Genomic DNA, 25,382 nt, shown 5'->3' with positions numbered 1-25,382 from the left:
AAGTAATGATGAAAAAATGATCATTCTCTCCAATGTAATATAATCTCAGTTGCAATATCAGTCAACCTAATCGCAATTAGTTATTTTTTTCTAAATTGTTCAACACTAATGCCCATTCAGTCGGCTGATAATATTCACAATGGGTGCGTAGAAAGTATTTTTATACCCCGCAGCAGAACTCGGAAACTATTTAACTTAGGAACTTCAAATTTGGTATGATGGTTGACAGTGTGGTCTAGTTGTGCCTTTTGGGGGTTAGAAGTCCAGGGTGCCCATTACTTAATCAGTTAATGCCAATTAATTCCATTAGTTCCAAAAGGGAAAAACCTTTGGCGCTACTTTAGTAGGGTCAAGCGGTGAGCGGGGGTATGTGAGCCATGCTCACTTTTGCCTTGTTGTGATGTGCGTGAACTTGTCCATATGTTAGTACATGAAATGACATGCATCCTGTTTATTCTATTAGTGAGAATACAATAATGCTGCAGCGTGATGCCCCGTGCACTCGGACATACACATTCAAACGTCTCTCTGTCTATCTGTAAATGCTCAGGTCAAACTGCCTTTCTTAATAACAATCATATGTTTACTGAAACAAACACACACCATCTCTTAAACACACACAAACATGTTCGCAGACAGAGCATATATTCCCCACCATCCACTACTAATTAGGAGCTAATTATCTAGGCAAGTGTAAACAATCTCAGCAGATGGCAAAAACCGTGGCATTAGCACTAATGACCTTGAGCAGTGTGAGGCCGTGGGCTTCCATTCAGGAGCAGCCTTGCTCGTTATGATATGCTGCACTATCATTAAACGCCACACATATGCACGCACAGATACGCACACACACCGCCAACCAAGGTTACTATTAAACCAATTGTCATTAAGCTCAAAATGTCGTTTTGTTCTAATATACATAGAAAGTTTCACTTAAAAGTATTTTCAGTTTGCAAGTGGTTCGGGTCATTGCTAACGATGTTAGAATTAGCGCAATTTTTCAGTGAAGGTCCTCGCAAATATAGTTACATATGTGTTTTTTCTTGTATTTTATGCATGCGTATATGGCTCTTCTGTAGTCGAGGACTGATTTGACTTGCTGATAGGTTTGTGTGTTTGTACCTGGAGTGGATGGAATAAGTACTTTTGAGCATTGTTGAGAATTTACCAGAGTGCATGTATACTGCTCTTAACCACTCTGAGTTTTTCATCTCATTATGCATGCACAACATCCAATGCATTAATAATGTACTAATGTTATGCTAATGTTCCTCATTTATGATTGAGATGTCCTGTTTAAATAGTGCTTATTGTATAACATAAGAAAAACATTATTGATCCCACGCAGGGAAACTGTAGTGTAGAAGAACAGAAATGTGTGATTTCAGGATTTTCTGCATCAAAGCAAAGTCTCTCATGTGTTTGCATTTAATTTATTATATCTTGTATTTACACATCATCTGTGAGTATCTGCAATACACAGCACTAAAGGTTTTATACTAGGGGTGTCTATTAATTAAAATATTTAACGATTAATCGCATGATCGCAAATTAATTGCAAATTTTTTATCTTTTCAAAATGTACCTTGAAGGGAGATTTGTCAAGTATTTAATACTCTTATCAGCATGGGAGATGCAAATGTATGTATATATTTAGTAATGGAAATCAATTAACAACACAAAACAATGACAAATATTGCCAAGAAACCCTCACAGGTACTGCATTTAGCATAAAAAATATCAAATCATAACATGGCAAACTGCAGCCCAACAGGCAACAACAGCTGTCAGTGTGTCAGTGTGCTGACTTGACTATGACTTGCCCCCAAACTGCATGTGGTTATCATACAGTGGGCATGTCTGTAAAGGGGAGACTCGTGGGTACCCAGAGAACCCATTTTCATTCATATATCTTGAGGTCAGAGGTCAAGGGACCCCTTTGAAAATGGCCATGACTGTTTTTCCTCGCCAAAATGTAGCGTAAGTTTGGAGCGTTTTTTAAGCCTCTTTCGCAACAAGCTAGTATGACATGATTGGTACCGATGGATCCTTTAGGTTCGTATATAGGACAAGGATGTAGTGACCGGAATAACGGACACATGTAATTAAAGAAACATTTGATAGCCAGGCTCCTGATCTAAAAATACCTATCTTGAAAGTGCACATGTTCATAAACATGATTTTCCCATCTGTGCCTCTGCTGATGTATCCATGACACATGTGACATCAACAATAACCATCAGACTCTCCCCTGAATGAATTCATATGTTTCATTTGAATTTGAATTGAATCAAAGTGTACTTCATGCGAAAGGGCTTTACCATGTAACCCACATGAAAAAAAGGCACGAAAAATATGGAAAAATGTAAAGTAATGAAGTGTATGAGGATACTGCTGTTCCTCTAGGTGTAAGTCTCCGTGTAGACTTGAGATGACTAATGAACACTTCCACTTGTAGCTGTACCCTCGGAGCAGCTCCACACACTCATTCAAATTGGCTCCTGAAGGGCCTGTCTTCTGCCTCCTCTCATCTTCATCAATGTAAAGTGTAGTTTGACATTACTCGCCGTAGTGCTGTCATAACGCACACTCATGGTCGTTTTAGCACATCTGGACCCTCCAATCAAACCGGCTTTGTGACGACGTTCGGAGAGATGAATTAAATTGAGTGGGAGAAGAGCCCTTGCTGATAGTCCACCGATCCTTTAAAGGTTAATGTTTCATTTCTATTTCTATCTCTCCTCCCCCACAGTTGTACAAAAAAATGATGCATGTAACTTTCCATCTTTTTGGCAATAAAGCATTTGTCCTCTTAAGTCCAGCCGCTCTGGGGGGGTCCTGCTCGCTCTCTTACCTAAGTGAGTAAAAAAAAAAAAGAGACGGGTGTGGGAGTTGGTAACGATAAAGAACAAAGTGATGGATTGAAAAGGAGGTGAGCAGAGGGAGAGTATAAAGAAGGCGGAAGCAAGGATGCTGCATTGTGTGACCCCCCCGTCTGGGACATAAATGGCAAAGGCAAGCGGCTTCTGGTATCTTGCTTTTGAAGGACCTTAGCCCTTCATCTCATCCCGCCTGCCCGCCCAGCTTGGCAAAGGCCATTCTGCCCTTTTTCTTACAATGACAACACTCTACTTTCCGGGACAATGCGCCATAGGACAGTGTTTGGCTCTGATCTGCATGATAAAAGAAGCCCGATGCAGCAGGAAAGAATAGGATAGAACAGGGCTAATTGCAGGAAGGACGCTAGCCTGCTTTTTCTTGCTGTTAGATGTGTGGAGACAGGTAGAGGGCACAGGGAGAAAGAACGCTTGTCCTTAAGAGAGTTTTAGTTTGGAGCTGAAGAATGACTTGACTTTGAAGCTACAGTTGGTAACTTTAACAAAACTTTTTCAGGCAGAGGAGCCTGATTTTTTTCACAGATTGTCTGTATCATGTACTACTGTCCGGATATAGTGAGTCTGAGCAAATGTGCACCAGATTTAAGTGTTATCAGCTCATTAAATGTGTGTTATCAGTCATTAAAAGCCTCATAGATGTGGGTCAGTAGGGGCCTGCTACACCTACTATGTCATAAAACCGAAAGCGAAACTTGAAAACAACACGTTCTAACACGTAATACTGAATGAAACTTTATGTTTTGAACACAAATAAAACAGCTTGTTTAGGTTTAGGCAACAAAACTACAACTTCTTTAGGTTTAACCAACAAAAATACTTTAAGTTTAGGGAAAAAGATTGTGTTTTGGCTTAAAATAACAAGGGTTGAACAATGGAAGTGAAACTTAAAGTTGTGAACTACATGTTGGTTTCACAACGGATGCAAACCCCGGTCTCCTGGGTGAAAGCACTGTGGCCCCCAACCTCCACCCGAAAAGGTGTCTATACTACTCCTTTGCTCCTGTCATAATTACTACGGTCACTAGGGGTCACTATCGTTTTCTTTTATTCCTTCTTTTGGTGTTTGCCCATGTGAATCAAAGATAAAACCTCCTAGTAGATGTAGTAGGCCCCTACTGACCCACATCTATGAGGCTTATACTCCACTGATAACACCCATTTAGCACAACACCCATTGACCTGGTAACAGTCTAACCAGCTGAAATATGACCAAAAGTTATTTTTTGTTGAAGTTACCAACTGTGGCTTAAATTGTCATTTAAAGGCCAATGAAAAAACAGATATCCTGTGGAAAACATGGTAATAGTTTACAATATGTTACTAATAAAGCCTGGGAACAAGTCAGGAAAAAACTGCAAATTAATGAATAACAAAGAAGAAGTTCCTGAATTACTCTGTAACATGTATTAAAAGTATTAAATGTAGTTCATTACCATCATTCCCAACTGTAATGATAACATTTTACTCACCACATTTTTGTTGAGATATGGGAACGCATCGGCATGGCATCACTAAATATCAGTCCCACTGGGCAACAAACAGGTTTTAAACAAACCTCCAGGTTAGCCAGACTTATTTGAAAGGGAAAACAAAGGTGAACAGTAAAATGTTTACCTTAAGTGTCTCTTATATATGCACGACTTCCTGGTTCCAATTTAATGCAACTACAAATTTTGGATGCACTCTTTAAGATTAACATCCAAAAAGTGGTTTTGATGATCTGTAACATTGTATTTTATTGTAGTTTTTTATTATAGCATTCCCTTATCATAGATTTGATGAGTACAATGTTCTCATAACTGATAGAAAATATGGCCAAAACAAACAAAAAATACAGAGAAACCAAGTTGTAATCAATCAGAATTTAAAGGCAATAGAAAGCAGAGTGATACAAGACTTTGGCATGAATATACGGGATCATCTCATCGTTCAATAATAAAAAGATATGAGCCACGGTATTATAAATGCTGCACAATATATTGTAGCAGTGTTTTACAGAGAAATAGCTCACTGCCAATACCTCAGCTCTGGCTGCTATTAGACTCAAGGACTCAGAGATTCTCCAGGCACTTATACTGTTCCCTCAGGCGCCCGCTTTGTTTCCATTTTGCTCTTCCTCTGCGACAAAAACCTTCTGCTTCCCGAGGTCCCGCTGTAGCGGCATTATGTTGCGCCACCAATACTGTTAATAGTCATTATTCTTCATGGCGACCAGAGACTGATGGGCCATTGTGATGCGATGGTGAATACATGTTGGTCCAAGCCTGAGCCGTGACTGCATGAGGCGGGAAAGAAATGGAGTGTGTGCTTCGTCGGTGGCATGTGGGGAGATTGTGACAATGAATGTGGAGCCATCTGATATATGACGCTGGATAGGCGGAGTGTGTGTGTGTGTGTGTAGGGAGAGAAAGGGAGTGTGCGTAAGAGTGTGGCGAGTCGGGCGTTGGAATACAGATAGTGTACGCGCATGCATGCATGTAGGCTTTTGTGTAAGGTATATAGTGTACCTCCGTGCGTGTGCGCCTGTGGGTTCTCTGCATGTGCGAGGGTGTAAAAAGACAGCTGATAGGATGTCAATCACGGGTGCTTCACCTGTCACGGCGGTGCTGCCGGTGAGGGATGGCTCTGACCTTCAGTGGTGACAAGGGAGCAAAGCAGCACAATTAGACTACACTTCTGCATCTCTACTCTCTCCCCCCACTACCTTCCTCACGCCGTTCACAGACGTCAGGCCACACCCACCTCCTTTCAATACCCAGAGTTCAATGTCGTCGCCTGTATTGTTTTATGTTTGAACTGCGTGCAACCAGACAGAGACGTGACACCCACCTCATACTTGCCAATCTTGAGATCTCAAAACCAAAGTGGGGGGGGCTTTGTTTTCATGCATTCTGGTGACTTTTAAGAATGAAAATAACAAAATAATAAGCACACTGCAGCAGCATTTTTATGCAGCGTTTTTTATCTTAAATACCTTTTAATCTTACTTTTAATTCTTAGGAAAGAATACAGAGTAATTCGCCCGTCTGGCGTGCACTTGTGTGAATCTCTGTCTTAAACTATTCATCAGTTTTCCTTCATTCCTTCATTTTTTCTTCCCCTGCTTGTGTATCTCTACATTTCTCTTTCCCTCACTGAAAGCCCTTTCACAACGCGACAACGACAGCACTGCCCTCTGAAACCAGTTATTTCCAAAGGCTTTTGCTGCGCCACTCATAGTTTTCCTGGGATTATTTAAAGTGGCGGCAAATCCCTACAATTCAGGAGGAAATTCGTTGGACCTCATTGCGAAAATGGAACATGGCAACGTGCATAATTTGCACCGAACCCGGTGTGCATAGTTGGAAAATTCGAATACAGATTTCCCACATTTCCGCATTGCATTTTTGCACCCTGTTTGACGTCTCATTCAACAATTCAGGTGATTATACACTAAAGAAAACATACTTAATAATATCATATTCCATTTCTGCCAATAGATCCCCCTAAATGCTGCACACTGTTCCTTTAAAAAGAAGGAGAGTTGTAGAGAGAGAAGGCACGGCAAAAGGAGGAGGAACGACTTAAGAGCGAGGGCAACAGGTCACTTCTAAAAGAAAATGGAGAGCGAGTTAAGGATGGGTAAAGGACAGGTGAAGCCTCGCGCTGCACGGCGAAACGAGGGTGTGCTCTTCCCCGTAGACAGTGATGAGCGCGGGACCTCTGATGGATGGTCCAACCTCGGCCCTCTTTGCGGTGTCATTAGGCACAGGGGTTTGCAGGACTTGTCTGAATGCAGCGTGCGGTGCCAGCGGCCATTCATCACCGTGGCTGCTGTTTTGTCGGCTGAAGCCATCAAGAATAAAGTTCCGCTGGTGTGGATGCTGGAGCTAATGGAAGTGAGGATTTTTCACACGTACACGATCTATAAGTCATAACCTCCTGCAAACGGCCTTGATTAAAGTTTTACTGCGGCGTATGTGCGAACGAGACTAGTGGATTAATCTATTTGTGACCAAACACTATATTTAGTATGATAAGGGAAAATGCCACAACATTTCTGATTGGTCCAAAGTCTTTAAATATGGTACGGACATACTTGGGCAGGTATCTAAGTAGTCCCATGTGCCCAAAAACTAGATATAGAATGAAAAGCTCACTTTTCAGCCAATTGGTTTGACCGATTTTGAAGGCAAGCCCAGACAACACTTCCACCAAAGGATATTCAATATTTCAGTTGTAGGCATAAATGGGTTAATTGAAATCCCAATATAGTTGTGATTTACTTTTCTACCTATGTGTTGGTGTATCTTTGAAAATAACAATTCAAACTCAAGACTTTCGGTTGGGTGTCCGGGGTTATCCACAGATATCTACTACACATTAGGATTCAGGTCTGTTCATACACTCAGTGTTACCCAAACTGGCCTCGGCTTTATCTCGGCTATTTTACCCCACTGTGAATTGGATACCACTATATTGCACAGATACAGATCAAAAGGGCAAACTAATTTTCTCTGTGCAGCGCAGGTAAACTGATCCAATGGCCGCTTCATACTGAACTGTAAATGAACACACACGTGTGCCTCAGATGGCATGAAATATATTTTCATTTCTTTCAGTGATGGGCATTAACCCTCCAAGGACGTTGGGGGGAGTTATGTGGTTTTACAAGCTTAAGGCAGATTAAGATCCTGACAAATCATACATTGCTTATTTTTTTATCCAGGACTAAATGTAATACCTGCAGCAAAATACACACTTACAGCTCTGAATTTCTAGTTTCAAGAGAAAGTTGAATCAAAAAATTGTTTCATGAGTGCTTTGAAATGTTGCAGAAATGGCCACCTGACAATATAAATTTTGGCTCGGCATATCGCCAGATTGGCAGGCTCCGGTGTGTATGAATGAGGTCTCTTCAGCACTGCTGGGACATTATGCAGTGTGATGGAAAAATGTGCGCCGCAAAACTGGAGTGCATCTTGCATAAATCGAATGGAAAACCTATTTTTTTTCTTTTTATTATTTTTATAAAGTGGTGGAGGAGAGTAGCCCGCTAAGAGCAGTGGAGTGGCCGAGCGTTGTGTTTTGAGTGTCCACTTTTAGACAGATGCTCATCAAACAATGGCAGACACGGTTACGGGGGTGGGCGGCAAACCTATCAATCTCAGCGCAGCCAATACACTTCCATTTGAGGAAGCTGTCAGTCACCTGAGAGGTGCAGTAATGGCACGGCTGTCACCGGAGAGAGAGAGAGAGAGAGAGAGAGAGAGGGAGAGATTGGACAGGAGGGTAGCAGAGGGAGAGGAAATGATTTGGTAAACTGGAAGGAGAAAAGCTGCGACGTCTCCAAGACTGTTCAGGAAATGACTACCTACAGCTGTTGGAGCTAATTATTGCATAGCTGCGGGGATCATGTGTGGATTACTACGCTTCTCTATTTTTAAGGAATAGTTTGATATTTTGGGTAATGTGCTTTTTGACTTTCTTGCCGAGAGTAAAATGAGAAGATCGATAGCACTTATGTCGAGAGTGGTATGGATCTTCTCATCCTACTCTCTCTCTCGGGTATTTCCTAAAATATCGAACTATTCTTTCCCGTTCGAAAGCGTATTTCTGAAGCAGGTTTGATTCTGTGTTTTATAAATGAAAGGAGGATCTCACCTGCTATCTGCCGACTGCCGTTGCTGCATCATAATTTTATGAGACACTGTGCCCCTTTTCCACCAACTTTACAACGTGCAAGCTGCGATTTGCAATGAGGCTTAATTTCCTCTCACTCATTTTGACAAGTTTCATAAATCAAAACAAAAACACCGTTGAGAATGCGAGAGCCGTGTAGGATTCAAAAGTGTTGATGTGATGGGCAATCAGCAAACTTGTCACTGCCACCGTTTGTGATCTGCATGCAAGCACATAAATTAGTTTTGGGAGATTCTGCTAACCATTTCTGGCGATGAATCCATGAATCTAAACTGGAGATTCTCCAGAGGCTTCCAGGAAGGAAAGATCTTTCCCTTCCTCTACTATTGAGTCATTGTTGTTTTATGGCAGTACAACAAGGGACCAACAGAGTGCTACAGGAATGAGTCTTAAAACCTGGAAATGAGTTAGCATTTTAACACTTCTGGTTCCCTCGTCTGGAAGTCAATTGGTTTTTAATTAGATGCCTGAATAAAGGTCTGTGGTTAACACAAGCTAAATAGAATTCAACGTTTTTTTCTACGATATAAAATACGTCAGTTTATGCGTCTTAAAAAAGGCGGTTGCTGACAAGGGGCTAAATTAAACTACTAAACGTCATCACGCCGACTCGTCTGGCTCTACAGCCTCGTTGTTTATACTCGCGCTCATGCTTTCATAGCTTAACGTGAGATTTTTACTTCTGCCGATGCATTAACACTTCAAAAATCATAAAAGTGGTGTTCATTTGTGAAGATTATCTTGTTGAATAAAACATGTAAGTATCATAAACGTTTGTTTGCCACAGAGTTTATTTTCTGCGATAATCCAAAAACCCAATAGAACAATCCCATTGGCTTTTTGTCGAGGGAACCCAGGGCGTTGCTAACTACCTGGTTGGCCTACAAAAATACGTCATCCCTGGAGCACTCTATCATATTTCATATACATATTTAACTTAATCAGTTATATTTATATCAACTCACGAATAGCAACTAAATTATGGTTTGATATTTTTATTACTGGGCTCTTTCAGATATTTAATTGAAAAACGTTTTTCTTTATCAGTTAAGGATTTCAAAATAAAGGCGTATCTTAAAGATGGCGATGTGCATCAATGTTTTCACTTTGCATAGATGATATTGGATCGTTGGTCATTGATAAATTTATCTAGATCGATGTATTGTTACATGTACGTTAATGGGAAAATCCCATTGGCTTTTTGTCGAGGGAACCAGTACGATTCTAATTTCCTAGTTGGCATACAAAGATACCTCATCCCTGGAGCACTCTGTATATGCTCACATTTTATCCTACAGCATGGTCTTATTTTAATAAGGCTGTGTTTCTTGAGCAGCTTTCACAATCAAATGCGGTCTTCATTTTTTTGCTTGTCTTCTTTTTTTCCTCAAAAGCATCTCATATTAGACGGGAGATCACATCAGCAGAAATCCTGTTGGGGTAAAACTAACAACCTCTCTTTCAATCCAATTTCTGCTCCCGTGTTGACAGAAAGTACGAAGAAAAAAAAAAAAAAACAAGATTAAACTTTCCACTTGCCCTTTCGACACATCTCCCTTTAGGTTTTAAAATAACTTTTTTTCCCTTTACTAACAGAAATCCTTACTGCTTCTGTGTGGAGCAAAATAAATGTTCTACCTCAACCTCTACTGAATAAAAAAACACCAACAACCACACACTTCAAAACTCTTTCTGGCTGAGCCTTGCAGGAAGGTTGTTGTAGATGAACTTCCGACGTGAGTGGAAAAAGTTGTGTTTTAGAAAGTTCAGGTCAGGTTTTGACATATAGTCATTCACAAAACCAAAAACTGTGCCCCTCCAAGTAATGAATGGAAAACTATTACAGTTGACAACCTCTTCTGGGCCTCTTAAATCTCAGTGCAGCTTTGGATACAATAGATCAATCTATCCTTCCAAGCCTTCAATTCTGTTTTGTCAGATACGGCCTTTATGATATTTTACGCTCTCACATGTACTCGTGAGTGACCCCCCTCAAAACAGTTGTGTCAGACTGCTTAATTCAACTCAGGAATATCTCAAAGATTCAAGTGCTCCTCACAAAAACCGAGATGGATCTGAATGCAGCTGCAGGGCAGCGTTTCTTTAGAAAATGACATGACCCACGTAGATCATTGGTTTACGCCCAGCAAGTACTACAGTACCTTTAACCCCTTATCATTACACCTTCTTTGTAAGAGGGGAAGTGGTGGGAGACAGAGTGTCTTTAGTGAGAGATAGCAGGTCAACAGTTAATGTCACATAGAAGTGGTGTAAATCATCTGAAAGCTGGGAACCTGAAGATTAATTTGAGATGCAGTTCAGCACTGTGTGTCAAGTTGTTCTAGTCATTAAAATAAGAAACTATCATATCATACTATATCTAGTATTTGGGCACATGGGACTACTGTTTTTGCAATAGACTCCACTTTATATTAGATATGGTATGATAAGAAATTGGCATGTATCTCAGAAACTACACGGACTACAATCAAGTATTTGGTGAAAAAAAAATCATATGGAACACATATAATAAACGCAATCGGGTTTTTCCGCATTTTTCAAAAATCCTGACTTTGATTATTACTAATAATGTAATTTTTTTATGTGATCTAAAAATGTAAAATGTATACTGTTAGATACTTGCCAAAAGTATGTTCGTACCAAATTTGAAGACTTTTGACCAATCAGAAAAAATGTTTGGACATTTTTCCTTATCATACTAAATATCGTCTTTGGGCACCAGGATTTTTGACCATCAACAATGGTTATTATTATTATTATTGCTGCTTTGTTAGCTGCCACCCCGCCCTCTCTCTTCTAACTATTTAATCTTTGTGAGAATATCATGTTAAAATAACAAAAATCATGAATGCTGTAAGCAAAAAATGTGCAACTTGTACTTGTTTGCTACAATGACGTGCCATGACCGATTGTCCTGCAGAGTACAGGGCCTAATATGACAGTAAACAGGCGCGGGGCGCAGTACATAGCAGCCCTGCTCACTGCCCATTGCCTGCGAGCCCCTTCATAACAAAATATCCAGTCCTAACACCCATCCAACAAGGCTTCTGGCGTAAGAGTTTCTGTGTGCAGTGATGTAAATAAAACCCTTGTTTGCCCCCGTAACCTAAACTTAGACTTTATTATACAGCTCAGCATTTAGAGAATGTTTCCGTAACTCCAGCCTTATAATCATGCTGCTCCCCCAGCCCACTTTTCAACCTCCTCTTTTATGCACTTTCTCTCATTCTTTCCTGTGACCCGGGTATACTTGCACAATAACCTATACCGCGGCCTGATCACAAATAATACTTAAATTGAAAACTCATTAATGAAAGATTATGGCTCCTCTGAATAGCCACAGTGGGCTTTTATTCTGTGCCCATATACAGCACAAAGAGCCAAACACAAAAGGAACAGGCATTGACCCCTGCAGGAGTACAAAGGCTACAGCAGAGCTTTTGTGCCGATATTTAAATACACACTCCTTGGCCAGAATGTATGACCCCTTTACCGGAATAAACAACCATTTATAGCGAGACGTATCGGAAGAAAAATAGAGAAAAAACATAGCTTGACAGCATTTAGTCCACTCAACTACTGCACTTGTGCTCCTTCCTGCTGCTCCATTTTAGATCTCCAAACACTTATAAATAGGTACACAGTGGAAGCAATCAGACGGGAAAGGAAAGCAGGGGGTAAACCAACCATGATTACTGTGAGAGAACACGGCAGGAGGTCAAAGAAAAATGTATGGCAGAAGGTAAGAAGGAGCTAATTGGCTCGCTGAGCAGCGAAACCAACCCCATCCATTCCCCTGGCTTTATTAAGACATGCCCTTCATTAGGTGAGCACAAAAGGGGGACAGAGCAATGATCACATTTATCCCGGGGAGGAAGGTGGAGGGGGCGCGTACAGTGTGTGTGTGTGTGTGTTTGTGTGTGTGTTGGGTCGACAGAGGGGGGTCTCCTTGTTTATATGTATATGCCTTTGTGCGAGGCGTGAGGATGAGCAGAAAGCCGCCAGCAGAGACGGGGATGAGATGGATGAGGTGGGCGACGTGTGTGCGCATGCAGCTCCGTCTGTGTGGAGACTTTGTCAAGATCCCAGCGGCACAACGTCTCTGTGTGTGTGTGTGTGTATGTGCGGAAAATGACATTCACTTGTGAGCAAACACCTGCTGTGAGCATTCAAACATGCATGACTGTACACAGATACATGCACATTCTTAAGCATACTGTATATATTCATGCACACACAGACAATCAGCAAACACGTTACATTTATTTACCTGACACTTTTTATCCAGAGCGACTTAATACAATAAGTGTATTCAACACTGCACACACGCACACTAACACAACCGACTGGTATCTTTTACTCCATCAACCTGCTCCTCACTCAGCGACTACAGATGGAAATGAGCTTTTAGGTGCAATAAATTTACTGTGCATTGCTCCACTTAAAGGGACTGTATGTAAGTTTTTACACGTATAAGCATTTTTTAATCGAAGAAATCTCCCCTGCGGTGATAATGATTGGCTCAACCGCGATATGCGGTGTTATTACCTTTTTTTTTGTAGCAAATTCTATAATTTATCCTGATTTTAGTGCTATATAAATAAGCTTTATCGTTAGGCTATTATTAGGTATATTGTTGCTTTTTAATTGACAAAGATGACCTTTTAAAAACTAATTAAATACTTATTGTTAAATGCAGAACCCAAAAGTGCAACGAGGGGCAGTGTTTTTTTTTTGTTTTTTTCATCTGGTTGCTATGATACGGAAGTAAAAATGTCCGCACAAGGTAGTGTACTTGATTGGATATATGCGGAAATATGCAGCGCACCCATTGTAAAGAATTTAAAAGTAAAAAATGTGAACGTAGCGGTTGTGGCGGTTGCTTGCCATCACTTGCGATTGGCTTGTCCATAGCGAGGTATTGCAATATTGCGGATATTGCAAAACAGGAATGCGAGCGACGTCGGGGGGGAAAACTAGGATCAACATCGGCCGAGCCTTCGATTCATGGAGGGCTCTTCGTTTGGTCACTTATTACTGCCAAGCTAGCAAAATATATAGTGATATGTGGTTTTAGCTGTCAATCACGTTTAGTCTCGTGTGTGTGCTCGCACGCATCTACGTAGTGCGAGCGCGAGCAACAGGACGCTGACTGTCGTTCACTTGACGGCCACAGGTGTCACTGTTAACAAGCAATTTCTGATTCCTACATAGAGCCCCTTTAAATGAACAATAAGATGAATTGATGCATGACATTCATCATGCAGGATACATTTTGTGTCGTCGTTACTGCAAGACTAAAAGACCAAAAGAGGAGAGATGCCACTTTGCGTGAAGAAGAGACCAAAAATGATCAGAAAGGAGTCGATGTTAAAACATTTATTGAGCCATCTTGACTGCTCTCCTTTTGTCCAACAAACAGCTGCTACGTGGCAACAACCGAGACTGACTAAAAAGCCCATTCTAGTACATTAAAAGCCTTCTAACAAGGCCATGAAGTGGAATTGTTTCCTGCCGTACTCCACGGCGAACAAGTGTTGAATCGGGAGAGATGCCGGATAATGGCCTCTCCGTCAAAGTACCTCTGCTATCAAAAGCTCTGCATATTGATCTACGCTAATCGCTAAGTGGCAATTTAGACAATTGTGCCCCCAGATTTTTAAAGCAAGTACTCTTTAAACAAAATTCATGTTATCCAGCGCAAACAGAAGTTTCCTTCTAATAAAGTGAATTGATGAGTGAACCATGCAATTTGGTTGGAAGCTCTGGAAAAAGCTAGGAATGTGTCGTGCATCACAGACGCACACTGTTTCACATTGAAGTACAACATTCAAGTAGAATATTACAGACAAACCGCTGCAGTGTGCGTCATTGTACAGCAGGTCTTTGTTATACGAGTACCTTTGATTGAATCGCTAATAATTTGCGTTTCATTCATACTTATTTTTATATGATTGGTCAGTGTAACCTTTTCTATCGAGGGGCATTTTTCATGATAATTTACTCCTTAAACAATCTGTTGTTTGTTGTGGCATGGCCTCATGACGAAACACCCTTGATGCTAATTTTCTTCATTCACTGACAAAAAGGACCGGCACGTCCACAGCACTATGAATAACACATTAGCTGCGGTCATGAACACTTTGAGTTGTTTCCTGTTTGTGGTCTGACTTTTTTCTCCTTCCCAGAATGGAAATCTGATATTTTAGCTTTGTCTGGCACCCTAAACAAACACTTGCCATGAAACCACAACAATAGTTGTTTACAAAAATTGCATTACAGGATGCGTAGTACCAATCTTATTACCTTACTTTCTACATTAGGAATTACATACTTAGAACTTTTACATGGAAAGCCTGCATGCCATTTCAGGTATAGTTTGAGTTGTTGTCAGTGGGCAACCTCCAGCTCTGAGAAGTGAAGCCAATGCGGAAATGCCTTAGATTTACATTCTTTCAAACAGCCAGCAGGGGGCGACTCCTCTGGTTGCAAAGAGAAGTCTGATTGTATAGAAGTCTATGAGAAAATGAGCCTACTTCTCTCCTGATTTATTACCTCAGTAAACATTGTAAACATGAGTTTATGGTCTCAATAACTAGTTTCAAGTCTTCTTCAATACAGCATGATGTTCATTTAGTAAATGATGGTCCCATTTAGAGTCAAATAGACCATAAAGCAGGGGATGCTTTAGGGCGATGCTACTTTGACAGGTCTCTACCACGGCGTTGTCCGTCAGATCAAGATGGTGACGGACATAAATCAAGATAGCAAGGGCCACATTGCTGAACTTGAGGCTTCAAATACATAGTCCCCAAACCAATGGGTGACGTCAAGGTAACTATACATCCTCTTTTTATCAGTCTGTATTAGTCTCTGCAGCATAAATTAAACGCACCCTTTGCAACAAGGCAGTGGTGTGCTCCAGTTCTTCCGTTGCTACAACACTGCTGCATCTACCTGCGAGCTCTGATTAAGTCCTCCTGCCTGGAGGAATTGCTATTTGGAATCTCTTCAAATATCAGTGATATTTGCACAGGAGTATTGTATTTGCGCAGAGTATTCACTGATAATACTGTGTTCACATAATAAATCAGTTCCACGTGATTTGGCTGACTGAAATGTAATGAACGGCGGCCAGGACGAGGGAGGAATGTGTCATTTTGCGGCTGACACATGATCAACACTCTTTCGATTTTCATTCTCGCGTCGAACTATAAACTCGGCTAAACGGTCGCGCACGCAGTTATGATGGACTCCAACTGACAGTTTGGTCAACACCTCGTTCACGCTTGTATTTGCTCATGTATGTGTGCACATTTACATTCCAGCAGAGGCAGAGAGCTGATAGGAAGAGTAGACTCCTCTTTTTGTCTGTGACTCTCCTGCTGTAACCTGCCCATACATTATTGAGCGCCGACGAACAATGTTCCACGCCGTTAATTTTTCAGCAGGCCAGGGGTGGACTGCAGACACACCCCATCCCTAAGCCGTGGGTTGGTCAGGTCACTGACGCGTACTGTCTCGCATATTGTGTGCGTGTCGACTGTGTGTTTGTTGATTTATTCCCTCTGACTGCACTTAATTCCTTGCCCTTACATGCCTCGCACGCTTTTACCCAATTCTTCACTTTACCTCATGTAGAAAACCTCCACTGACATAAATGAGTTTAAAATCTTACAGTACATTTTGAGTGGAAGACGTGGGCTTAAATCCTCCCTGTGCCAGAGCACAAGGACTTCAGCGGAGCATAGCGAAGGTTATCTGCAGGGATGTTTCATGCAGGCTTTTTTCGCCATATGATCCGGACACATGAGATGCTTCTCAGCTTTATTGTGTCCCGTAATACAGGAATTGATTCCATAAACATAATAGCGTAATATGCTCAGTGTACTGTGCACCACACTCCAGCACTAAGGAGATTTTTCTTTCTGGATCTTGTGGGAAATTAAACCAGCTCGCTCCTGAGCACACACATTCCTAAACACACACGTACACATTTTTTTGCGCGCGGAAGAAAACCGGGCAATTACACAAAACTAACAGGAATGGGGAAGCATGTATTGGCATACATTAAATCATCTTTTCTTCCATTTTTACAGTACATAATCTTCCCCACACCTGTGTATTAAAACTTTTTTTTTCTTTGTGTAGCTCGGTTTCACGGCATTAGCTGCTTAGTCTAGCTTTGCAAGTCATTATCGGAGGTGGGGAAAGGATTGCTGTGGGCGAAGTGATAAAGGTAAGCATGCAAGCTGAGAGCTTAGCCTGTCGTGGCTAAAGGTTAGCTCGCAGATTTACGGCTGCCGTCCCTCGTTGCCTCGGCTGTTTAAAGAGGTAGACACTTTTAATGTTTTCAGCCGCTCTGATTGATTGCGGGCAGACAGCGCTGTCTTATTCCTACACCAGAGGAGATGAGGACAGACATATGAGTGATATCACTTTTCAAACTTTTGAAGATGACTGATCATTTCATATCCGAGATTAATGGTTCCCAACCCGTTCGGCTTGTCAACTCTTTAAAGCAAAGTAAAGTCTTCTTTGCAACACCTCGTCAGAGTGCAGATTCATCCCAGATTCTTCCCTCTCACAGGGAGGTAGAGAATCTCGAATATCTGAAAAAGAAAAAAATCTTTTTTTTGTGAATCCACACCAGCGACAGCTGTGGCCGGAGGGGTTGTGTCTAGAAGGTAACCCATGAATTGCAAAAACTTGCAAAAACTCTCACAAGACTCGCAGCCCTACAACCTATACTGACCTTAACCATTCGAGATCAATGCCTAACCTTAAACCTGCAGTAGACAGAATATTTTTGGCATCATTGGGCAAAAATTTCCATAATACCCTTTCAGCATATTGTAATTCAAATGTTCTGAGAGAAAGACTTCTGCACCTCCTCATGGCTCTGTTCTCAGGCTTTAAAAAATCTAGCCTGTGACGGGAGACTTTGACCAATCACAGCTCATTTCAGAGAGAGAGAGAGCGTTCCTATTGGCTGTTCATTCAACGGAGGCAGCTGTCAATCACTCGCAAACTCCGACCAAACGGTCAAACTAGACAGCGCTGATCAAATATGAATCAATATTCTGTTACTGTAATGCCTATTGTTTGCCTCAAATGTTTTCAGAACATCTTATACTGTACTGTTTAGCTGTAAAATGAGAACGTTTGTGACCATAACTCAAGAATTCATATGCTAATTATACAGGATAAAATGATGAAGTGATGACACTTTGGACAGACGTGGATGTAAACTGCAACTTGACTGGTTGACAGAGGCATTCAACCGTGAGACGGTAATTCTAGTTTGTAGCAGAAACATGCTTTTTCTTTGTGTGTTTATCTTGTTAATCATCTTGGGAGTGCCTCATACTGAGCAATTTGACATTGAAATTACATGTAATAGATGTATATTATACGTCTATTTGTCAGTAGGCGTTTAGTTTAAGGTTATTCAAGGGTGATAAGTGAAAGCTTAACAGTAATACTGTAAACGCGGGGGTGTGCAGTGCTTATGTTACATATTTACAGGTTTTTATGCATTTCTAAAATATGTAATGATGTTTTTGAAATATGGTCTAAAACTGGGATATATATAGCCAAAAAAAAACTGTGGTCTATATCAGAGCTAAAGCATAGAGGCGATGAGGAAAAGACTATTGCTCAGTGGGCTCCTACTTTTTCTTCTGACCCCTTGGGGGAACCTGGCCCACAGGTTGGGAAATGACTAGAATGAAAATACCATAACACCATAGCAACAAATCTAATGTATGCTGGATGGGGATGTGGCATGTATTACAAGCTGAAGTCTGACCAGATTAATTCTTATACCGAAAAATAAATAAATATTCTATAAAGGACAAATGAATAAATGATAATCCCTAATGAACTTGTGACCGGGTCATCTTCTCCAACCCACTGAGCGTCAGGCTCGTGGTCAGTGCAGCGCTGTTTGGACCTGCAGCGCTGGAAGACCGGCAAGAGTAGAGATTAGTGGCTGCCAGCGTGGCCTCATGGGAAATGCAGTGCTACAGGCGAGGAGGAGGAGGAGGAGGAGGAGGCGTCACTGAGCCATGAATTGAACAAAAAGGGCCAACAGTAATACACTGGAGATGTGCCAAAAGCTGTGTGCTGAGGCACGACGTGTGTGTGTTTGTGGACATGTATGGATGTGTTATGGATATGTGTGTGTGAACAGAATAGTGAACAGCTGATTGGTTCGGTGTAATGCGCGTGTGCCATATATGTGTGTGTGTGTGTAGACGCGGGGTGGTGGAAATCAGCAGCTGGCCTTAGTTTGAGCGTCTCTTAGGGATGAGAGTCAGCGAACACACACACACACGCGCTTGCCAAACCACTCTCACGCGCACACAAAATGTACAGTACTGTGCTGACATACATACACAGGCACATTTTGGAGCTCATCCACACACACACACACTCGCTCAGCAAGAGGGCCAGACCAGTGTGCTAAATAAAGACAGACAGTAGAACAGATTTTCATACCCAGCAGGGCCATTAGCAGCTCAGTTAGACCACCAGCAAACTTCCATCCTCATCAGCAGCAGCACAAACACATGCATCCAGACACCTGCCATCAAAGAATGACACACACACACACACACAAGTTATGCAGAGTTAGACACACATTCATTAAACTCTTAGCAAGTTCTTGATATTCAGGTGTGAAAATATATAAGCACCTGTGTTTGTCTGTATGTGTGCGGCCCCCCAGGCTGCATCTGAAATATGTATGCTGTGTCCGGGAGCACCGGACCCCTGAGGATTTTGCTAGGAGGGAGGTTGCTGCTCACGGCTGCAACCGCAGCTCCACCACGGCCTTCTGGGAACTGGAGAGTGTGTGTGTGTGCGTCGACTGCCTGTGAAAACTCAGCTGTGTGGTTTTGCACTAACTAAAGCTGAGAAATGCGTCACCTGTAAAGCCTGTGAGCTTTCAGACATTTTTAGAAGATAGAAAGCGAGTGTTTTTTAATGAAAAGAGATATTTCTCTGGTCAATGGACAAGACAGACATTCGGCCGCTATTCTGCATCACCTTCAGTCCAGTGTGTTTTTATCCGTTGTGAAAGAAAATCCAGAGGCAATCTTGAGTACAGGGTCTGAGGTCATTGGTGCATTATCATGCAATTGGCATAAATCAGTCAACTGAAAAGATTCACCACAAAGTAAAGAATTCATGGTCCAACTGCGAGATACATGATTGAATTTCAAGTAGTTCTTGACATGTTGGCTTCATTATTTTCTTTAAAATATTCTCCATACCTGTTGTGTGCAGTCTTATTTTAAAAATATGTATTATATTAGCAATGTCAAGTGATTCTAATAGTTAATCGTGATTAATTGCAAATTTTTATCTGTTCAATATGTACCTTAAAGGAAGATTTTTCAAGTATTTAATACTCTTATCAACATGAGAGTGGACAAATATGCTGCTCTGTGTAAAGGTATGTATAAATTTAATATTGGATATCGATTTACAATACTAAACAATGACAAATATTGTCCAGAAACCCTCACAGGTACTGCATTTAGCATAAAAAATATGCTCAAATCATAACATGGCAAACTGCAGCCCAACAGGCAACAACAGCTGTCAGTGTGTCAGTGTGCTGACTTGACTATGACTTGCCCCCAAACTGTATGTGATTATCATAAAGTGGGCATGTCTGTAAAGGGGAGACTCGTGGGTAACCATAAAACCCATTTTCATTCACATATCTTGAGGTCAGAGGTCAAGGGACCCCTTTGAAAATGGACATACCAGTTTTTCCTCGGCAAAATTTAGCTTAAGTTTGAAGCGTTATTTAGCCTCCTACAAGACAAGTTAGTATGCCATGGTTGGTACCAATGGATTCTTTAGGTTTTCTTGTTTCATATGATACCAGTATCTTCACTCTAGCTTTAAGACTGAGCCTGCTACGACCTAAGAATCACAACTTGCGTTAATGCGTTAAAGAAATGAGTGGCATTAAAAGAAAAATTTTGACAGCGTTAATTATATTTGATGTGTGACATTGGAGTTTAAAGACTGATGGTTTTAAGGAAGATTTAAAAGGGTTGTTTTTGACCTTTTTAAGAGTGTTTGGAGGGAAATGGGAGAAATGTCCCCGACTACAGCTCTTGTTATTTTAGAAATTAATTCTCCAAGTTCTTCTCAATTATGAATTCCCACCCCAGGGCAGGAATTTGTACCTGGCACGGTTCTCGTTAATGAGAGAGCTGATTTAATTGACTGTGCGCTGCAGACTGGGTTGTGAGCGTCCGTCTGACACACTAACCTGCACGCACACACACACACACACACACACACTCGCATGCCCCGGCGTTGAGTCGACCCGGGCCTTGGCCCCGGGGAGCATCCTCTGGCATGAGCTGTGCTGTATGCAAATGAGGGGCCTCCACCACACAATAATTGCTTTGTATTGCTCAGGCCTGAGCTGCATAGTGGAAGACTTATTTTTCAATTCTTGTTTGCAGTTTACAGTGTGAGCTGCACTTAGGATAAGGGGTGTTACACATTTATACTCTTCTGGTTGTGTGACATACTGTATATAGGGCTGCAACTAACGATTATTTTCATTGTCGATTAATCTGTTGATTATTTTCTCGATTAATTGATTAGTTGTTTGGTCTATAGAATATCAGAAAAAGGTGAAAAATGTCAATCAGTGTTTCCCAAAGCCCAAGATGACGTCCTCAAATGTTTTGTTTTGTCCACAACTCACAGATATTCAGTTTACAAACAGTCCCTTTAACATTTATTCCCTGCTGCAAAGCACTTTGTAAGTTTAGTCGCCAATTGCTTTAGAAGTTAAACACAACATTGGTATAATATCACCTTAGGAAGTTGTGGGGAATGTGTTAGCAAATAGTTGGCTGTTTACACACCCAGCAGCATTCATTTATAGTTGTGTTTCTAGCCACCTGGCAAATGTAAGCTCAATATTTACTTTAATTCTAGCTCTGCTTTGGTTCCTACAACCCTGAGGGAAATATGTGGATGTTAAGCAGCTAAATGCAGCTAAATAATGTTCCACTTTGTTTGCCAGATAGTCACTAACTTTGCCTTTACAGAGCTTTTTTTTTGCTGAAAAAAGGCTGCCTGCTGCGAATGAGGTTGAGAGCAACGAAGGTGAACCAAACAGTAAAGTTATGGGACATAAAACCAAAACAATAAGTTGAAAGCCACTAAAACGCTCCGTAGAACTGAGGGACACTGCAGAGTTTGATTATAAGTTCTGTTTGGGTTCATCACTATGAGTTTATTAGTCATTTGAACTATTGTTTTATAGAAAAGATATTGACTAGTGCAGCTTAAATTGTTTCTATAATAGTCCAGAACGGATGCAAATACCGAGACGGTTGCTAGAACGTTGGTTGCTATGGAACATTGATTTAAATATTTAGCTATATATTTATTTACATTACATAAACTGTCCAGCGTCAGTAGGATGACTTTGATAACTGCTTGTACTAGGCTTGACTTTTTTTTTTGGGTAGGTGGAGGTATGTTGCTTTCTCCGGTTCCCGAGTTTCATTTGCCAATACACTTTCGGCAATAATCTCTTTTGTCAAGACCATCAGATAGTTTCTGAATCGTGGTGCTGCGAAGGCAGTGGTTAGTGTATTTCTGCTGCGCTCCTGCTTTCTGTCATATTCTCGGCAACATTGTGGATGCATGTCGTTTAGCAGGTGTTTTTTTTTTACTTGAGATGGGCACTGCTCAATTAAATTTGTCCATTTTGTCGCAGGTTTTGGCAGCTAACTTTGTTTTTACTTTGTATATATAACCTGTGCCATGTTGTTGGAAGTAGAAGTATTTTTTAAAGCAATTTTTTTGCTATTTTTGGACTTACATAACAATTAATTGATTCATGGAAAACACAGACATATTAATCATTAATGAAAATAATCATTAGCTGCATCCCTAAGCTATTCTGTCAGCTCATGTCCCCAGAGTGTTTTTCTCCTTCTGCGTGTGCTGATTCCACAGTTAGATATCACTGATGAGCTCTCATGGACTTCCTAATGAGAGGGACTATTGGAGATACTCATCAGTGATCAATGTTTGCTTTGGCCTCACACCTTCCTGTGGATGACTGAGTATCTGTGTATGGCTGATACATGCTTGCGTTTTGTTTGCATGCCTCCCTCTCTCTCTCTCTCACTGCAGTGCTGTCTGTTCCTCTCTTCTCCTGCCTCTTCTCCTTCTTTCGCCTCCCCCCCAATCCTCTTTTATCTCCCCATCTCAGATAAAAGCAAAGCGCACGTCGCCAGGGAATAATTAGTCTCGGCCGTCTCAAATCACTATTGCACATCTCAATCTCCCTCGTTTTTGCAGCCTATCTTCCTCTGTGCCAGGCATAGTATTAACTCACACTGCTTTGGGCTTTGGGAGATGCCCAGGCACTCCAACTCTAAAGGTACCTCAGAGTCTGTTTTACATTTCATCTCCATTTTGCATCTGTTAAGCCCTCTGTCTGCCATGCTGCTCTCTCATACATCATTTTCACACATTTTTTTTTCTTGTATCGCTTAACCTAAGTTTTCCTTTTTACTTCTGGTTCATTGCATATTCTTTCTTTGCGCTGACTTCCCTTCACCGTGTGACTTTCTGATTAGCCGTGTCTGTTTTGGATTCGCTTTTTATGCCTCTGCTGTGCGGAGGCTTTCTTCATGTTTGACTAAAGGGATCAGACTTTAACAGAACACAGCGCCGTCAGGATGGCAAGGGGCACAGTTTCGAACTTGAAAAATCCAAGGTAGTGATGTGGGTTGAATCAGACAGGTCAATACAATGTGGCGCTTTATTGAGTCTCGTCTGTCTTCTTCTGTTTGTTATAAATATTTATTCATAACGGCCAGCCTACGGGTTAACGCTGCGCTCAGAAGTCAGAAAGGGCTGTTAATAAATATGCAACAAGAAGGGACTGGAATGTATGAATATTCATTATTGACTTATTCAGATATGTCATGCACCTTTGAGCTGCAAAGAACTTCTGTTCTTATGCTTATAATTTCTGTTGATGTTCCTCATTATGTACCTTCTGTGTGCACACTGTTTTATAGCCTTGGATTTTTTTTTATGTTCCTCAAAACGTCTTAAAGCATTTCAATCAATGCACTATTTTAGAATAAGATGCTTAGTCATCTGTATGTTTCATGACTTCTCTGAAATATACAGTTCTGTTAGAAAACTTTCCTCCATTAAGGTTATAACTTTTAAAAGTAAAAAAAAAAATGTGTATTGGAGGCTGTAGTTGGTGGTGCTGTTGAACTGTATTCTATAATACTGAGAGGTGTTTTTGATATTTTGTCCACCCCATTTATATCAGTGAGGACAGTAGAGCTGGTAAAATGAGTGTAAAAACGTTCAAACCGCTTTGATATTAAGCTGAAACACTGGACCGGACCGGTATACCGAATTGTACCACTAGGTGACGCACTTGACTCAGCAGCCGCTCCAACGAAACTTGGACAAGTGGCTTTGTCAGTAAAATGAGAATAGCTGGTCCACCTTAAATGAGCCTGGGCTGAAGTTGTCGCTAACTTCGGTGCTAACCCCCTTCACTTTAATCAGCAGGTGGCATCAAGACACAGGAACTTGGCTTGTGTCTTGAGGAGTTGTAGCATTTATTCACCGACAGCCTAAACTGTACACACACACTGCACTGCTACGTTCACAGCTATAACGTTACTGCTAACTTCATACACACCGTCACATGCTCGCTCCCTCTCTCTCCCGCACACTCGATAACGTTACGAGCCCAATAGGGTCCAGGGGCTTGCGATATACTGGCTGACGAAAGCCCGTCTTTTCTCGTCACCCTCACACCAACACCAACACTTGAACATTCCAGTAAACAAACACAACGTGCGGCTTGTGCCCCTTCTCCCCCTCCAACCTCTACTGAAATTTGATCTCCTTCATGTTGCTGTTGTTATGTTAAAGTCACCGGCCTCGGCTCGGCGGATGCGCACGGCCTCTCAGACACTAGTGGCTCCATCAGTGAGTTCATAAACAAACATTATATAATGTTAATCACGTTGTTATATTACTTATTAGGCCTAATAATGCAATACAAGCTGGATTTAGCACCGTGGCGCGTATCGGCTACTTTTTAATTTGCCGTAACTTGTCATAATAACAAATGACGGTTCAGCCGGTTGGAGTAAAATTAAACCAGTGGCAAAACAGGCAAAACTGGAAATCGACCCAACTCCAGAGGACAGACTTAATATTAGCATAAACAATAATTTCATAGATGATTACAAATATAGTCAAATGAGAGCATTTAGGAAACTAAAGATGTTTTACCATGTTGTCCACCTCCATGATAAGATATTATACCTCACGCTATACAGTAGTTTAACCACTACCTTGAGAGAAATCTTGTCATCACATTAAGCATATCAATCTAGAAGGCTCAGTAGAATGAAAGTGAAAAGCTTGTAAATCATCTTTACTCTCTCACCCTATTTTACTTTCATTCTATATTTTCCTCCCCGTTCTTCCTCTTATCAGTCTACCTCCGGTGGATTTGTCGAGCCGAAATTGAAGAACAAAATATCAGCACTATAGATCATTTTGACAGTTTAATTTCAATGCCTGATTATCAGTCAATTTGATAATTATATTATCCAACCATCCAATTAATGTGTTCTATATTTACAATGATCATCAAGTAAGCTCTCCATTTTTCCATCATTTATCACGGGATGAGATATTAGAACCACGAGGGACCTTGACGCTTTTTCTGTGCGA

The 25,382-nt window shown here is 41.2% G+C and overlaps 1 protein-coding gene across 7 annotated transcripts in view; it reads left to right on the top strand.

Annotated features, from left to right (window-relative positions):
- The window catches only part of sdk2b (sidekick cell adhesion molecule 2b), a 327,437-nt gene that overhangs the window by 195,182 nt on the left and 106,873 nt on the right, over window positions 1-25,382 (top strand). The gene's annotated exons all lie outside the window — the stretch shown is intronic.

The sequence above is a fragment of the Sebastes umbrosus genome, chromosome 20, assembly GCF_015220745.1.
Source record: "Sebastes umbrosus isolate fSebUmb1 chromosome 20, fSebUmb1.pri, whole genome shotgun sequence".
NCBI lineage: Eukaryota > Metazoa > Chordata > Actinopteri > Perciformes > Sebastidae > Sebastes > Sebastes umbrosus.
The sequence above is the reverse complement of the archived record's forward strand: the minus strand, read 5'-3'. Positions and strand labels throughout refer to the sequence as shown.